Source organism: Syzygium oleosum, unplaced genomic scaffold (assembly GCF_021117445.2).
Source record: "Syzygium oleosum isolate NSW1041296 unplaced genomic scaffold, Sole_v2.1 Sole_v2.09, whole genome shotgun sequence".
Lineage (NCBI taxonomy): Eukaryota > Viridiplantae > Streptophyta > Magnoliopsida > Myrtales > Myrtaceae > Syzygium > Syzygium oleosum.
This window is the reverse complement of record NW_026607493.1, coordinates 12,050,770-12,069,873: the sequence shown is the minus strand read 5'-3', so window position 1 is coordinate 12,069,873 and position 19,104 is coordinate 12,050,770. Positions and strand designations below refer to the sequence as shown.

Below are 19,104 nucleotides of genomic sequence, written 5' to 3'. Positions count from 1 at the left end.
AACTACACATTTCTGTGCTGTTTATGTTTCCATCCATAGTACCAAAGATGGTTTTCCTTCTTGTCACCAATCAATTATACACAAGAATCAATGTCATAGACGTGATCAATCCTCACGGTCATGATTTTCGCAATGCCCCTTCGATTAGAAGTAAATCTGCGGTTCGAAATTAGAGGCTAATTTCGCAAGTCGTTAGATTTCAATTGATATTGCATTGTTTTCTCGTACGATTCTTGTGCTGTAATTGATTCTGTCAATCACGTTAATTGCATACCAAATTTTTTACGTCGGAAGGTGAAGTGGGCTTATGGGAGAAAATATGCATCTTCATATATCGACACTCAATGTATACTTAAACAACTCCATAACGTACCTTCGCCGTTTTGGCTAAGTCGACAAGAAAGAGGCATGTACGTAGACAATCTCATATACAAAGTGAGCAAACCAAGAGGATCCTGTCTTTGATGATTCAACTTCACTACAAATTGTCTGTTCCCGACTGACACTTGTGTATTGCCGATTCTCACATGATGGCTTGACCCTTCAACTGAGCATATTACTGCGTTGGTTATATCTCTGCACTATTGTTCAATATTGTTTGGGCACGATTGAAGCTTGGTAATTGTACTTCAATGAAAGAAAATTGACGGCTATATAGGGAAGTGGCTGAAAGTGGGAAGTTATTAGAATTGTTAATTGTATGATTTTTGATCTTTTTATTATATAGTGTAGGGTCAATTTGGAAAAAGGCGCTAAAAGTGAGCCCAAACCCGATTTTAATTTCTAAATATAGACAGAATGCAACGATATTGGTCTAATGTTAATTGATTAATGGTCCGACTCTTACACTTTCATGTGCCACAAGATCTTCTCTTTCATCTAGTTTTGTATAAAAAACAGAATTATGAATTGCTTTTGCCAATTCTTTTGAATGAGATTTCTTTTTGGTCAAAAAAATCTTTTGGATGAGATATTTTACTACATTTTTTTTGTCGAAAGAAAATTATATTCGTTATTCAAAAGGATACATGAGAAGTACAGTGACTTTCATGACAAAGAAAATTGAAGTTGAGCAAATCTCATAATACAACAAATCAAAGTCAAATTCAAAAATAAGGAAGATCAACAGAACACTGACAGGGTTAAGCACGTACTCATTTCATAAAAACGGATCTGTCAAGCAAAATAAGGCAAAAGTACACTATAAGTGCCATAACTTGTGTACGGCGATTACTTTGGTGCCATAACTTTTTTTCGGATCACTTTGGTGCCAAGTCGGAGGAAAATAGATCACTTTAGTGACTCCGGCCAAAAAGCCGACCTGACATTTATATTTAAAAAAATGGTCTGACTTGTACACGTGGAAATTATGTGGATTTTTTTCGAATTTTTTTCATTTTTAGAAAAATAATGATAATTTAAAAAAAAACAAAAAAAGGTTGCAGCAGTGGCGAGGGAGCCCTCGCCGCTGCTGCCGCCAACCCACCACCGCCGGGAAGGGCCGGCGGTGGTGGGCACAGTGTCGGTGAGGGTCGTCGGCCCAGGCCCGGCAACCTCGTCTCACACCGAGGCCCGGATCCGGCGAGACCTCGTCTCGACCCGGGCGAGGGGGCTTGCCCGCCGGATCGCGACGGCGAGACCTCGCCTTAGGCCGGGCGAGGCAAGACCTCGCCGTCGCGACCCAGGCGACGGCGAGGTCGGCCTCGCCTTCGCTGGTCGAGGCGAGACCTCGCCGTCGCCTGGGTCGCGACGGCGAGGTCTGGCCTAGCCGTATCCGGCCCTCGCCGACCACTGTGCCCACCACCGTCGGCCCTTCCAGGCGGTGGTGGGTTGGCGGCAGCAGCGGCGAGGGAGTCCTCGCCGCTGCTGCAACCTTTTTTTTTTTTTTTTTTAAATAAATATAATTTAATTTTTTTAAAAAAAGTACACGTCAGCGGGCTAAACGGCGTCATTTTTGGTTTATAATGCTGACTGGACCTCTCCGGCGAGCCGTGTCAGTGCCACATCGGATTTCCGACGAGCCACGTCAGCATTGACACTAAAATGATCGTTTTTCAAAAAAAATTGGCACCAAAGTGATCCGAAAAAAAGTTATGGCACCAAAGTGATCTCCGTACACAAGTTGTGGCACTTCTGGTGTACTTTTGCCAGTAAAATAATCGGCGGTCGATCACTGGATCTCATATCATCCATCAGTGATGAGTATATGCCAGAAAGTCCTTCTCCAATAACTACGCCGTTGCCTTTTGACGGTGCACGCCTATGTTCAACTTCCTCTACATCATCACTAGATGAAGACAATCAAAACTAGTTGAAATAACACAAATCTAAATTGGAGGCAGAGGACTTGTACAGAGACATAACACGGGGTATCGAATCCCTAAAAATATTATTGAACTTCTAAATTTAAATCGGAAGAGAAAAGCTCGTAGATCTAGAACTAAATCATGAGAGTTCAAACTCTTAGATTTACAATTAGATCGGGAGAAGAGAACTCCTAGATTTAGATCGAGAGAGTATAGAAAAACAAGAAAAGAACAAAAAGACAGGAACAAAATCAACGGGAGAGAAGGGTGAGACTAGCTCAAACCCTCTCTATGGCTAAAGCTTGAAGAAGAGAATGGAGAGAGAAGAGAGAGAAAAACTTTTTGTCTTCTGCTTGTTGGATATATGATCCTTTACTACTTTAGAAGCTAGAAATTGATGTCCCCATTGTACTAACACATATCCACTTATGCATCGTCAATGACATGTTAACATCCATGCGCCCTTGCACTTCCCATCTATCTCATTTTGAGCTACGATTCCATGTGGATCATCTACGAAAACGACGAATGTAATCACACAATTAAGAGATGGTGCCGGAGGCAATCTTGAGCCGTCATTGGGGTTCGGGGGACTCATTCTGGACCTGAAGTTTCCCTCCGCAAAAGGCAAAGAACAAAATAGATGGAGCTTCGTCAACAAGAGGCAAGCATTGCCAGTATGTAGCTCCAAATCGAAACTGCCGCCTTATTTGTCATACATATCCGTGCGCTTCGAGGGAGTATGTTTTTCCTTTCTCATTTTCCTATTCTGCCGATTGCTTTGGCTTTTGGCACGTCGATGGGCTCTAATGACAGGTTTTAACATTTATGAATAGATAAATTAGTTATGATTCAAACCAAATATTTCATGGCAAGTAAGACACCCTTGGATAATGCCTAGAGAATGTAGTTGCGTTGGTTGCCTCTCCTTATCCTTTTTATCTATAAAAGTATCATTTTTTTTTCACATCGAACGGTTTAATTGCTCTTGTTGGTTGTACTACTATGGGATCATCGAGCAACATGAAAGCCAGAAAATAATGGGTCTTTTCCTATATAATCTTATTCGTTGGTCGTCAATCTATGACCTTTTGGTCTGGATAATAGGAGATGCCAACTGACCATGCAATTATCATCATGACCCGTGAACCACGACTGGAACAAATTAGCCTTCTCTAATCTATCTTGTAATTCGCTGTAAGGAAAATTCTCCTCAATTTCAAGGTTGTCGTGATATAACATGACAGAGTATATTACACTTTTCAAGATCTGATATTACAATGTAGTACGAAAGTCCAATTTCAAGTCCTAGAAATTCAAACAAAGCCCCGACACTAAAATAAAAGGCACACAAAATAATCTCTCAATCATTCAGCTACCTCAGCAGGTTTGCTAAAACTTTTGAAGGGAGGACAAGATTAGAATTTGAGAATAAGATGGATGAATTGTTGCGAAGGTTGGCCCGGGAGAGATATCAACGAATCATGCCTCCGGGAACTGATGGACGGACCGTGATTCCGATTGGTCGAGTCCTTTGTTCCTCGTTAGCAACCCATCCTACGCATCACACATCATGTCGCATGTGAAAACGTGTAACCGATCACATTCATATCATATGCAAGCATAAATATGATCGAGTAATGCCATTTGTATCAAGATTGGCTTATGTAATTCATATAATAAAACAAGTGTCTCGTATTCAAACTCGGGGATAATACGGTATTCTATGTAATTTGAGCTCCCAAAATGCATGTTGGAATCTCGTAGTGTTTGTGTTTACTTGATCTCTAATTGCAACTGGGTAGAATCTATAGGTAGCAACGATCTTCCATGGTTATACGGGCACTAAAAATACAAATGGGATGGATGTTCAAAATAGTGGATATAGCCGTGATTCGTCGGACTAGGTCTATTTACTTTTTCTCTTGTTTGCCGATTTCTAATTCTTAGAAATGATTTGATAGGAACAATGGAAGACAGGAATATTTGGCAATTCAGGAGACGAATTATCATCATTCATAAACAAGTGTACCGCCTTATTTTATAACTATAATTACTAAGGCTCATTATTCTAATAATTTATCAATAATGATAGATTATCGTAAGAAAAACTATAGAGTTAGTGCCTTTTTTTTAATTGATGGAATTTAATAAGTTCTACTTACTGTTGGATGTAAACCACTAAGTTAAGTAGGTTATCTGTCATCACAAAAAGAAATACAAAGAACTCATCCCATCGGGAATTACAAATTCAATATTACTTTTAAGCAATACCAATCAAACGGAGAGATACGAAATTGTGTCCTTTGTTAGCGCAGAAACATGCAGAACCAATCGCACTAGATCTTCTTAACGGGTACATATGCTTTTTATGCTGGGTTCTTTGGAGGCTTAGTCGCTCAGATGAATTCAGTCTTGCAATGTTCTTTTGTTCTTTCTGAGTACAGATAAGGAAGTTAGGAACGACGAATTACTTGGACAAAGAACATATCGGGTAATGAACTTACCGATAGAGGGATTGAACCCGCGGTTCTTGAGCTCCCGATACTCTTGGCAAAGAGCGCATGGCTCGCACCAAAGGTGCACGCAACAATCTCCGCACTGATTGCCGGGGATCGAGTAGAGGCCACGGAGCTTGGTCCGGTAAGTGCATGTGTAACAAAACGAACAAATGAAGATGTTGAATATCAGGAAGCACAAAATCCCGGCACAGGCACAAGCTGCCAATTCATTAGCCAAAGTCAAATTGTTAGCGGGAGAAATTCGAACCCTAATCATAGTTTTCTGATAAGACAAGGTTTTGCTGCTATTTTTCACTTACAGGTGCTTCCTTTATCTATGATCTCGGCATTCTGACCGAACGTGATGCATGGGCAAAAAACGTGATCAAGCTAGCCTTCGTTGGAAACAAAAAAGGAAGGTGATCAATATGTTAGAGATATGGAGAATCTCTTACCAACAACGTCATCAACATGATATAATACATCACACAGTTGACTAAACCAAGATCAAGTCTTATGGATTTTTCTTATGGAAAAAAGACTTACAATTCGATAGATCGTCAAAGCAACCACAAAGACCGGTGGTCCACACTCCCACGTTGGTGCCAAGAACGTTGTGCACGGGCATTCCTATGTAGATCTGTGGAGGACCGGGATGGCCGATGTGTACCGGGGGAGCGCTCGCTTACGGAGGGAATGCCACAGGAGGTGGCACGGCAACAGGAGGTGGAGGCGCATTGGAGTCTTCTCCGGGGTTTCGCGAACACATTTCGGTGCTAATATTGGCCTTGGCAAAAGGATGAGAGAAGGCAAAAACTATAAAGCTATGTTGAGAAAAAAACCAGCATGGCCACTCACGCTGGATGCAGTAATATATATGGGAAGCAACTTCTTCGTAATTAAGGAAGGTTTGGTTACCGGGGAAGGATTCTTTGCAACATTTTCTTTTTAATCACGGTAGACTATGTCAATGCCGAAATTTTTCATTTGTTGGGAGTGCTGCAGCAGCTCAATACTTTTCGCTTGAAGAGATTGCTAAGAGGGTGCTCAAATCCGAATATGTTAACATATTAAGTTGGATCAATCTTCACTGAAAATCTTAAACTAATGAATTTTGGGCCAACTATGATATAATAACTACTCTACAGTATATCAATTCTCCTATGTGGAAGATTTCTCTGACACTACTTATACTTGCATCCTAACAATGTCCCATTCACTTGTGAGTTCAGTATAAAGTTTGCTCCCCCTTAATCCAGGCATCCTTCTACATTAAAATATGAAGTCTGCCACCGGGCCTGCATTGTCCACCGCCCGGAAATTATGTCCAACTTCATCCACAAAACATCAGAACTCCACCAATCAACCATCGGTTCTAATACCAATTTGTTAGCAGTGCGCAGTAAAAGCCCGATACCTTCATGCGGGGAGGTTAGCAAGAGAAAGCCAAAGTCCGAGCCCGTTAACATATTCGGTTAGATTCCTATTCATTCAAAAGGTTAAATCAATGAGTTATTGGCTAATTAATACACTAACTGCTTAACACTATATTAATTCTTTTATGTGAGATTTCTCTAATATGACTCACGCATCCTTCCAAACACTATATAAATGAGTTTAAATATAATTCCATCAATTTGGGAAAAAAATATAATAATTGAGGTCTTGGTCATGTAAGAAGAAGAGGTAGACATGGCTACATGCCGGTTTCAGCCTGGGTCAAACCCAGGACCGGCCCGTTGACCGGACCCGCGGTTCGGAACCGGAACCGGCCCATGGCCTACGAGTCCGGTTCCGGTTCCAACAATTTTGGAACCGGTTCCAAAAAAAAAATTGCAGCAGGGCCTGCAGACGAAAAAAAAAAACTGCAGTTGAGCCTGCTGTCTGCAGACGTGCAAAACCTGCTCCCTTTTTTTTTTTTTTCGGCCGGTTCCGAACTGGGCCGGAACCGGAACCGCCGGTTCATACATGGCCACAAACCGGAACCGCTGGTTTCGAATCGAAACCGGCTGGTTCCGAACCGTGGCCATGTCTAAGAAGAGGTTTCGCCGGCAGTTTGCTCTTATTGGTTGTATCACATTAATCATCGAGCAATCAAATCAATAGAATAAATAAATAAATAACAGGTCTGTTATTATTCGCCATACCCCACACGGCTTCTGGGAAGCTACTATTTTCTTTTTATTAATCTCGTTTTTTATTTCAATTCTGCGGAAAATAAGTGGGTTCCCATTTTTTTTCTTTTGTTTTTACCAACTTGTCAATTTTACTTGCGATATTTCGTCTTCCTTTTAGCTTTATTTGTATGTCTTTGCCATAAGAGAACTTCGAAGTGGAACAAGTGTAACCTTCGGATTGCATTTATTTCCTGAATATTATCATCGTCTGAGTCAACCCTCGGCCTCTCTGTCGCACGTATTTAAAACTAAGATATAAACCTGACATAAACATGCGACGTCGGATTAAAGTACCAAAAAAGTCATAAACCTATTATATTGATACTAATTCAGTTAGAAATCTTCCAGTTAAATCAATTTAGTCCAAAACCTTTTACATTTGTTCCAATTTAGTTCATTCGGCTAATTTTAACCGGAAATTGCTGACATGAACGTTAGTCATCCTATGTAGCATAACTGTCGCTGACATGAACAAATTTTACAATTTAAAAATATTTTTTCTGAATTAAATATTTTTTTTCTTTTTTTTTTTCATTGTGGTCAGCAAGGCAAGAACCTTCGAGCCCTTGCTAGCCACAATGAAAAAAAAAAGAAAAAAGAAATTAATAAATAAAAAAAATTCAGAAAAAATATTTTAAATTTGTAAAATATGTCCACGCTAGCGTCGATCGTGCCACGTAGGACAGCTGGCGTCAATGTTAGCGATTTCAGGCCAATTTGGCCGGATGAACTGAATTAGCACAAATGCAAAAATTTTAGGACAATTGTTCAAATTGAAAAGTTTAGGACTGAGTTGATATCAATGCAATAGATTTATAACTTTTTTGGTACTTTTCCCTGCAACATCACAACTCTTGTTAAATCGAACATTCAATATCATGTGAAACATCAATAAGTGAATCTCATAGTAAAGAATTAGTTTATCCCACTCCGATTGAGAATACGATAAAATGTTTTTGTCATTACGACGCGTTATGACACTTTACAGAAAAAAAGGAAAACATCGTACATACATTTCTTATGGTATAAATGAGTAATGATTGAGATGGTATCGTCCGATATGCATGAACGCGTGCCGCTTTTGTTGATTTCGCCACCTATTGACTGAATTTGGGGTCGGTCCCCTCCGTATCTTTTGCTCAATCTCATGAGGACATGGAAATAGCCCAATCTTGCCCAGGCGACGCTTGGCGAGGCCACCCAGGCCTGGGCGAGAGTCGGTCTCGATAGTGCTCGCTCTCACCTAGGCGCGACCCAATGAGGCCGACCCTCGCCTGTGGCTAGTGAGGGTGACCCTTGCCCAAGTGAGACCAGCTCTCACCGGCCACCGGCAAAAGGAAAAAGGAAAGAAAAAAAAATAAAAAAATATTTAGAAATTATAAAAGAATTTGTTCATGTTGACACGGCCGTGTCACGTAAAACCGCCAAAGTCCACATTAGCGATTTTTAGCCTAAATTGGCCGGATGAACTAAATTGATACTAATGTGTTGACATCTAAATTTTGGTGACCCAGTTAGTTATTTTTCGCATAAAAAAATTAGGAATCGATCCTGGTCTCTATAAAAAATATTAATTAAAATGCATAGAAATATTAGAAGCATTTGCATAGGCTCATATAATTGCATTTGTATTGGACCGGCGGCGGATGGACTCGAGTGAATGGCTTTGAAATTAATGAAATTGGGCTAAGCCCACATTTAAGAAAATTCTTGGCCAAGTCCATGAATATTATAAGAGCTGAGATTTTCATTGGAAAATGTTGAGTTGGAAAATATTGGTTTATTAATCTAGATATTATTATGATTTAAATTGAACAAATTGATTTGATATTATCACAGATTACAAGAGATATTGCAATATCTTCTTTGAATTGAAATAGGAAATAATTGCAAGCAAAAAACCCTACACTTTACCTATAAATACTTTCATTAAGGGTTCATAAAAGGAGGAGGCCACACAATTGAATACTCGGCCACACTGAAAAACGGAGGGCGTCTTTCCTGAGTAAAGCACGGCCACACGTTCTCGAGCTTCCAATCTCCGTTTAGCTCTCCCCATCCAGTGCCATCATGTCCGCGAGAAACAACATTGGCAAACTCTCTCTACGTAGCGCCACCGTCTCACAACATTCATCGTTCCCCGACTCAGGTTGGAAAGAGTTCTAAAAAAAAGTTCCATTCTTTATCATTGAATTGCCAAGGGAAGTGTAGGAGGAGACCAACGCCCACACAAAAGGTAAGGACGTCATATTGGAAAGAAAGAGACAAAAGCAGAGGTTTTGTACAAGAAAAGACAACTCCACATCTCTGTGACTTGGCGGCTTAATATTTGGTCTTCACGCCATCGTCAATCTAGTCCAAGTCCCGTTGTTGACAGCATCCCGTGAGATCCCTCAGCAAAGACTAGCGCCTTACGTACACCGGCAGAGCCACCAGCAAGCCTTTGTTGCTTCTTGCAGGTTCGTGGAGTTCACCTCGCCGATCTGATCATCGTCGTGGTTACATGGAGTACACATCGAACCGAATACCATCACCACGGTGAGTAGCTCTCACCGTCGAGCACACCGTGAGCCCACCGAGAACCTGTCATCGAGCCGCCGTCCTCGCCGTCAAGCACCACTGACCGCCGATCCCGTGACCCGCAACCCCGACCGGTGGAAGTTATCCGCAAATTAGGTAAGAACATTATCCAATATTGTTTCAAATATTTGATTGCCTAATTTGATTGGTTTAGATATCTTTGGTGGATTAGTTGATATTTTTTACTGATGCATAATATATCCGCAATATTTTAAAATACCCAAAATTAGGAATTTTTCCTAATTTAGCAACGTACCTGGACGATTATATGACCTAGGTACGATACGCGATGGTACGGAATCGTTATCTTATCCATAACCACTTGGATACAATAACAGATTTTATTTGCTTTCCAAATTTAAATGGTCGGCTTTCCATCGATACCCATGACCATGTGGATATGATCGCTAGCCTGATTCGTTTTCCTAATTTGAACATGATAAATGGATTTTGTGGATCGCGTGGATGGTTGGCGTGTGATTGCTATATGTTGACACCTATTTTTAATTTGCCCAAAATTAATTACACAAAATTTAGGAATTAATTTTCTTTAATTCCTAAAACAAAAAAATATTTCTATTTAAATGCATTGCATATAGACATTAGGCATATGTGCATTAATAGGGCCTATTAGAGCATATTTTCTTAAATTTTTAAAAAAAAAAAAAAAAAAATTTCGGGCCGGGTGGGAGCTGTGCCGACCCGGCCCTTTTCTTTTTCCTTTTCTTCCCCCCGCCTGGGCCCCGGCCCATTCTTTTTTCTTTCTTTTTCTTCCCCCCGCACAGGTGGGCACAGCCGGCCCGACCCTTCTTCTTCTTCTTCCCCCTCGCGGTCGCTCTCTCGCCCTGTTCTCCCTGTTCGCGACGTCACGCCGACGCACGGCGGCGCCGCTCTCGCCATCGCTATCGGCGAGAGGAAGGCGAGAGAGCACGCCGCAGGGCCCAGCATTAATTGCCGGTCCCGTCCTCCCCGTTGTCCCGGCTTCCCTTATCTCCTCCTCCCCTCTCGGCTCCTGTTCGTGCACTCTGCGCCTCACCGAACGATCCCACACTCTCTCTGCACCGGCCTAAATGGCCGCGAAAGTCGCGCGCCAGAGTAGGCCGGTGCAGACCGTCGTCATTACAGACGTAACGGAGCAGAGGGGCACCGTCGTCCGGCTATAAATAGCCAAAGGGAGAGAGAGAGCCCGGTCGGCCAATTTCAGAGAGAAACAGAGAGAGAAAAACAGAGAGAGAAAGAGAGAAAATTGAGAGAGAAAGAAGGGAAAGTCGGTTTTGCGGAGTTCCAGCCCGCGTCGCCGTCGCCCCGATCAACCGGAAAGCCCCGGACGCGCCGTCGACGGTGAGCTCTCGGTCAGGCTCGAACCGCCTCTGTTTTGCTCACATTTTTTCTGCTCGGTATGGCGGGACTCGCGCCGGCCGTTTCGCGCGAATCCCGGCCCATACCGTCATCCCCCGCCGTCCGTGTGTCCTCACCGAAGGTAGGTTGATTCGCCTGAATCCTCCGGTTCGCCGGAACAGGTCAGGATTTGTTGTTTTTGGAAGCGCACACCATCTGTTCGACAAAAGTCCTCAATGAAACCGGTTTTTGTTTTGGTCGCCGGCCGTGGCAGCGGTCGGACAGTGACCGGTGGGTGGAGAGGCTTGGTTTTACTCCCGGGAGGCCGATTTGGGCGGCGCCGCCGTGCAGGTCGGCCGGTGAGAGGCCGTTTTGGCTTCGACGAAGTGCTCCCACCGTTCGGCTGACCGGTTCGATTGACCCGACCAGGTCAACGCCGGTCGGATCTGATGACCGGTCAGGTCCAGTAGGCCGGTTCACCGATCCGGCCGGGTCAACACTTAGTCGGATCCGTTGACCGGGTCGGTCATAGGCCGACCATCCGGATCCCTTTTTTATTTATTTTTATTTTATTTTATTTTACTTGCTTTTTTTAAAAAAAAATTTCAAAAAATTTCAAAATTTTTTTTTTCTTTTCTTTCTTTTTCTTTCTTCTTTTTTATTTGTTTTTTTTATTTAAAAAATATTTCGTATTTTATTTTATTTTTATTTTTTATTTTTTTTTTTAAATTTTTTTTTATTTTATTTTATGTGATATATTGTTGTTGTTTTAATCTAATGTGATATTATTTTGTAAGTTTTTGTCTTATTTAAATTAGACAAGCCTGAGGTTGCGCGGTAGTATTTGCATGTTAGTTTTTATTACCGTTGTATTGTTATGCATGTTTTTAATACAATTGCATGAATGTTGTGTTTTTTGAATGTCATCTGACTTAGTTAGGGTTAGAACCTTAGGCTGCATGAATTGCTGTGTTCCTGACTGCTGATCGTTCCTGATTATGCACTCGCTTGATCACCTCACATATTAGGAGAAAGGTCCTAAAATCAATCCAAATTGCCTGACAAATATTTTCATAAATGAACAGGGTAAAAAGGTACCGAAAGGGCATTAGTTATCCAACTAGTGTAACCAAGTCCCCGAACTCATTTAATCTCTGGTTCGTAGGAATAGGGTGATTCTCCCATCACCCTATTTGGGTTTCTAATCGACCCACCCCAAATCGATTAGTGGCGACTCCTTGATATAAACCACTTGCATGTTAAACACTTAAACCCTAAGTCGCGATATGGTATGGGCTTGGGAGAGCCCGAGTTAAGTCCCGAACCTAGACTTAGCACGTACCAGGCGAGCCCCCCTTCTCTTTGCATGTCGTTTAAAAAAGGGCTCGGGAGTTCGGTCGCGACAGACTGGCGACTCCGCTGGGGACTTGCATTTTTTAAAGTGGACTTAAGCCAAAAATTTTTGTCTTGTTCAAAATAATTTTTGTTTGGCAGCAAGGACTCCAGGTATGATCCTGACATTAAGGTGTTATTTGTCTTGCAGGTTCAAATTGATTGTTTATAATTTGTTGTGCATGCTTTAATGATTTAGCACTACACCATTGCACACACAACCACGCTGCCGGACCTGGGCCGCGATAGGGCATGTTAGGATGGTGTTAAGAAAGATACGACCTCGAACGCGAGCCCGCGATGTAGAGGTTGCCTTTCTTTTCCCCGAAATTTATTTCTAAAAATCGTAAAGAAGTATCTTTAGCCGCTATTCGCGTGACTATAAGATATTCCTTTCGATTTGGCCGAGGTTAAAAGGACTTGACACCAATGCGAGACTGCGACGGTCAGGCACTCTTTTAACTTCATGTTGCTAAGCCAGTCTAGATAGAAATCGAACCTCACTCCTCATGTGTATGTCGTTGTGATTGCCATGATTCAAGGAAAGGTATATATTCTATCCCTTCTCATTTTTTTATATATATACGGCCTACTTATTCAATTGATTTGTTACCGTTAGGCCACCCGTTGATTGCAGTCTATATACCAGGGATACGCTTATTGCGGAGCTTGTCCGTAAAAATAAGCGCCTCCGAGAGACCGTGATTTCCCCATCGTTTATAAAATGAGTATCCGGGAAAGACACCCTTTTGTTAAAAGCCTCTGTCTTTTATATTTCCTAGTAATTATGTTCAGGGGTTTTGGTTATCTCCTGTGAAAATGTTTTTGGGTTGTACTAATGTTAATATAACTCGGGCCATCTTTTATGCTTTAAATAAAATTTTTTGCCCCTTAATGACACCATCGCGGCCTTCGGCCCAGTGGTATCCGGGGATGTAGCGAAGCGGTCCGAGGCGACCGGGGTTCGAACCCCGGGGACGCCGTTTGTAATGTTAATATTAATAAAAACCTTTTTTGCTTATTTTTTCTTTGCAAATAAAGAAAATATGCAATAATAATATGAATAAGTCATAGAATGATTCTTTATTGGGCATTATACTCATTCATATACGCGTTTTCGCAGGTAGCTACTAAAAATGGCCGAAGAAAACGTCCGTCTCAATAACATGGAAGATGAGATGAAAATGGTCATCAATGCGATCCAAAATCTCACAAAGCAGGTGGAATCCATTCATGGCAAGCTCACACCTACGCTTGCAGCAGTTGAAGTGGTGTTACCACCACCGTCTACTAGAAAAGACGAAGCCTCCGCCAGTGACAGTAAAATGCCTCTGCTGGAGGACGATCCGCTTCCCCTTGCTGTCAGGAAGCCTGAACTTGAAAATGTACCAATGACAGAACAGGACAAACGCCTTGCAAAAGTCGAGGAGATGCTGAAACAGCTACAAGGCCCGCAGAATGCTGTCCCACTTGACCTGTCTATATACAAACGGGTCAAAGTACCAGAAAAGTTCAAGATGCCGGAATTCGAGAAATATGATGGCACCTCATGCCCCAGACATCATCTGCACATGTACCATGTGCGGATGACTCAGTACGTTGATAATGAACCCCTCATGATTCAGACCTTCCAAGCGAGTTTGACGGGGCCAGCCCTGACATGGTATATGTCGAAAGATGTGGATACTTTTAAGTCTTGGGATGATGCCGCGATGCATTCCTCAAGCATTATCAATTCAACCCGGACGTCACCTTTACTCGTGACGATGCGGAACGCGCCGAGAAGAAGAAGAGTGAGTCCTTCAAAGAGTATGCCACCAGATGGAGAAACTTGGCCGCCCAGGTTACCCCACAACTCACTGATCATGAACAAGTGAAGTTGTTCATAAAGTCTCTTCCATATGAATACAGACACCGCCTGGTAGGTGCCACTGCTGAATCCCTTAATCGTCTTGTTCCTGTGGGTGAACGAATCGAAATGGGATTGCGTGAGGGGTGGTTTACAGACCCCACTTCCACGAGCAAGAAACTCGGCATGAAGAAGGAGAAAGAACCCCTGACAGATGCGGATGTTGCATACACCCAAACCGTTCGTCCTTCCCCAATGATTCAGATGAGCAGTGAACAGCAACCGGCCTCAGGCCGCAAACCGCCCCAAAGGCGAAATAACAAAAAGCAGTTCACGCCACTCCCTTTGCCTATGTCTCAGATCCTGCCTATTCTCCTGGAAAAGAGGTTGCTTGCTAAAGAGCCAAAGCGTGAAAATCCTGAGCGTTTCCCCAACTACGATCCCTCCGAGACATGTGACTATCATTTGGGTGAAACGGGACATTCCGTCAATGACTGTGCTGTCTTGAAAAATAAGGTCCAGAAATTGCTGGATGCAAAGATGTTTTCATTCCGCAACGCACCACCTAATCAAGCAGGAGGCACGGATGTCATCATTGAGTAAACTGAAGACTCAATTTTCCTCCTTTAGAATAGAGGCATATTTAATAGTTTGAATCCTCCTATATAGGAGCTTTTCTTGCTTTCTAAAGTCTCAGTTGTTTTCTAAGATTCCCAGTTTTCTGAATTTGTAATTATGCTTGGAATTTTAGTATTGCGATTTCCATTCCAACAAATGTAATTCGCCTGAATTATTCAAAAGAATTACAAATGTTTTGTTTTGAGGGCCTGAGGAAGTATTCCAAATCGGCCCGTTGATGATATCCAGCCATGTAAAGGAAAGTGTTCTGAGGCCCGGGCTTCCTCATGCTCCCTCATTTCTAAACTTTTGAAAATAAAACAAACGTTTTATCATTTTTCAAAAGGGCGAAAAAGAACGGTGGTGAAAAAGCATGCATGCTCATAGACCCGTTTGTCTTTCTAACTCGCTCACTTCGTGTCTCAGAGCATACTCCTTTTTGATTTATTATTACGAAAGGGACATTTGGAAATGACACAAACTGAAGAGCACATCAGCCCCTGGTAATGATCGCGGACCAACTCATCTGATAGGAGCAGTCCAAGCGAAGATCATCCAACCTTCAAATGAAACATGGGGCAAATTTCATTACTACCGATAATGAACTGGGGAACATGACTCTGACGTGCTAGCGAGCCGGATAGAGCACCAATGTCGGGACCTCTCGAATGAAGCATGACGAAGAAGTGCTTAATTGGAAGAGTAGACTATGGGGCATGCAATCCCCCAGTCCATAAAAAAGGGTGTATTTCGTTCTTAAAGTTCATCCACTTTAGCATAGAAATGACACATTCTTTCTTTTTATATAGGACAAAATTGAGTAAAGAACACTCATGGTACAAGCAGCTGGAAAGGACTTTGCATATGACAAAATGGCGTCAAGGCAGATCCTGACAACCACAGAAGTCTCGATGGTAGTCATGCCCATGTTCATCAAAGACCTTTAAAGTAGAGATTAGCTTTGCTGCGAAGATCCCCATGCAAGCAATTGCACATGCCTGTGCAATCAGGAATCGGAGCATTCACAAGAAACTCCCCGACGTACCGGAGCCGCATTGACACAGCATCCGCTGACAATAGAACCCTCTATTCGGGAGCACCCCTAATTATAGAGGATTTCATTCGAGCTTCGAGACCTAGAATATGGAGGAGCAGATTGAGACAGAGAAGGCTGAACAAAGTAAAGAGGAGAAAAGACTCTGCTAGCTTTGAAGGCGAAATGGAAGAAGGGTAATTTGTATCGTTCTCAATTTACCCTCAATCATCTCATTTCTAACACAAGCTCCTGTTTTTGTTAGGAAGGAATTATCGATATCCGAAGAAACTCAAGGAGTTGCCAATTTAATTTCAAATGAAGGGAATCACGAAGGGTAATGTGGTATCGTTCCCAATTCCTATTCCCTCAAAGAGCCGTTCATTGACACGGTCTTTCTTATTGCTTTACAGGTTTACCTCGTCGCTGCTACAGCGTAGGTAAGTATTTCTTTCCCTTAAAACTTTAAGAGTTGAAAGAATCAAAAGAAGGAGGAAACATGTTAAAGCAAATAAATGCTTAACCTTCCCCCAAGTGCATTGCATGTCTTTTGGAAAGAATTTCGCATGGTAATTTTACCTGTTTAATTCACCAATTCCCTGTGAAAATTTTGACAATTCGACGAATGGTGTCGAACTGCTCCGATGTATTGAACGAGGTGTCTCAGGATGATGAGAGGCAATTCTTAGCCTAAACACATTCTCAAGTACCAAACCCATGTAAGATGAGCGAAAAGGTTCCACTTCTACAGGGTAAAGAGGTTTCTCGCATAAGGTACGGTAGCCAAAATGACGAGAGGCAGTTCATTTCTCTGCCCCATACACTTCAATTAATCCTTTGCTTGACCATTTAAGCCCATACACTTGGAGGTTCTTTTTAAATCACCCCTGTCAAGAACCACCCCACATTGGGGCAGCTTGAGGTAAATCAGCATCACAGGGAGAATTCAAATTCAGAGGGAGCAAGAGGAGCGTCCCTCCCTTTCGATCACTACTCCCGTGGTTTCGGCCTTGTCGTCCTTACGGATCCGGCGGTCCTCGACAGAGTCCTCCAAGACAAGCACACCATCGACGGCTGAACAGTCGAGGCTAAGAGGGCTTTGTCAAGAGAGAAGCAGCAAACTAAAGCTTGTCCAAAATGCCAACATCTTATTGATAACAGTGATGAGCAAGACAAGAAGGATGAGGAGTTTGTAATATCTAAAATTTTCTATGATCATCAGCTGCATCAGCTCACACAAGGTGAAAAGATGAATAGAAATTTTCTTGCTTTCATTTGCATTAATCTTTGAGTGTTTTTATTGCAGATGAACTCTCACAAAAATTTAAGTGCCCTAGGATGACGAAGAGCGGTTCTTCTTCTATCCCATACACTTATATCCCTTGCTAGCCCAATTGAGCCGGCGATTTCATTTCGTACCAACCCAGTTGGTGATCATCCCCTACACCGGGGCAAGGCAAAAGTCACCACAGCTTGAGCATCAGGGTCTAAAGTACCGAATCAAGATGAAGACTCCAAGAGCCTAATAACATTGTTCTGCTCAAACTTGTTTAGGCTAGTCCTGACAATACCAAAAGAGCAGCAAAAAAAATGCTGAAAACTAGGGGCATGAAAAAGCAGTGTGCCTGGTAAAAGCAAGGCCAATGCCCATGAATAAAAAACAAAGAAAAAGAAAAAGGAGAAGAAGAAAAACGATGAAAAGACGACCCCAAAGGGTTAAACTTGAGTTCTTCTTCGATACAAATTCCTACTTTAGGAACTCTGTCTTGACAAAGATCTGTCACAGAGATAGAATGGTATCCAGGAAAATGCTGGACGCAGAAGCTTCTCAAGAAAAAGTTGTCAAAGAAGCTAAAACAAGGGATTACCCAGGGAGTTTTCCAAAAGAGTCCCGACGGTGGAGAAAAAGGCTGGTGACAATGCCAAGATGATCACCAACTCTCACCCTTACACACATTTTTGAGCCTAACGATCCTTTCGTTTCTCAACCTGTGAACCGAGCCCACGTTACGTCCCTCAGGAAGTCTCTTCTGACTAGGGCACTTGATTTAACGTGAAATTTCAAATGTTTATAAACAACGCTCGAGGAAGTGCGAGCAAGACTATTTCTATCTCGTTTTGCAGGGTTCTTGACTTGTAAACCCGGAGATGATTGCAGGATATTTTCTTTCATGGCCTTGACTTGAACAGTCACCTTCATTAAGCCATTGACCAAGCCTACATTACGACCCTGAAGAAGACCTCTCAGATTGGCAGCGTCGTACTGCTTGCGAGAAAACTCAGACCCTTGCGGATGTGATAACGGTCAGATTGAGAGTTTTCGATGTTCCCGCATTAATGGACGGGACAAATAGCCCTTTTCAACGAGAGCGAGTGGAAAGTCCTTTCTGACTGAGAATCCCTCGTTCAGTATCTTGAGAAGTCCACCTCCCGAGTAAATATTGTCTTGATTGACCCTCAGTGGATGTTTGGTGATGCAAACATGGCAAAATCATCATGTATGAACTTTCAAATACACATTCTGGGATAGCCTAGCTTGTCTATCCTCGATGAATGCATGCATGTTTGCGCTAACCCTCTTTGACAGGTAAAATATCCTCAAAGACTCAAAGAACATATGACCTTTGGAGCGTCTCCAAAGATGTCACAGAAAATTCCTTCTGTTCCCCAAGCGGAATTGACATAGCATGCTTTTGCAGCTCAGAGTTCTAATCCCTAGTGATAGAACACGAAAATTCTGGCGCTGGAGAAGCCCTCATTATCATCCCAAGAGAGATGCCCTGAAAAAGGTCGGGTATTCAGCAGATGATACATCAAACCTCCGGGTAAGAAATCCCAGGTATTTCATCAGATTTCTTTTCAAACTACCCAGGAGGTAAATTGGGTGCTCCTTTGAAAAAGAAAAGCATCTTGACTAGCTGGTCAAGATATTTCATACGATATTCAAGAATAGCCTCAGTTGTCTATTTCTCCGATGAATACGTATGTCTTTGCACAAAAAAACTTGTCTGACAGGAGACACGCCCTTAAGAGGCAGGAACGTGCCCAGGTAAGTATATTCTACCCATGCCCGATTCCAAAAATCTATGTACCTACGATTGTTACGGTACCCTCTGAACATCGGATTGACCCCGTTGTTCACCCTCTGAACATCGGAGTGACCCCGTTGTTCACCAATTGAACATCGGATTGACCCCGTTGTTCACCCTCTGAACATCGGATTGACCCCGTTGTTCACCCTCTGAACATCGGATTGACCCCGTTGTTCACCCTCTGAACATCGGATTGACCCCGTTGTTCACCCTCTGAA

General features: G+C 42.5%; 1 pseudogene; it reads right to left on the bottom strand.

The window, feature by feature from the left end:
• Window positions 1-3,780: 3,780 nt before the first annotated feature.
• LOC115691779 (protein PLANT CADMIUM RESISTANCE 3-like) lies at window positions 3,781-6,276 on the bottom strand (annotated as a pseudogene).
• Between the last annotated feature and the right edge of the window lie 12,828 nt (window positions 6,277-19,104).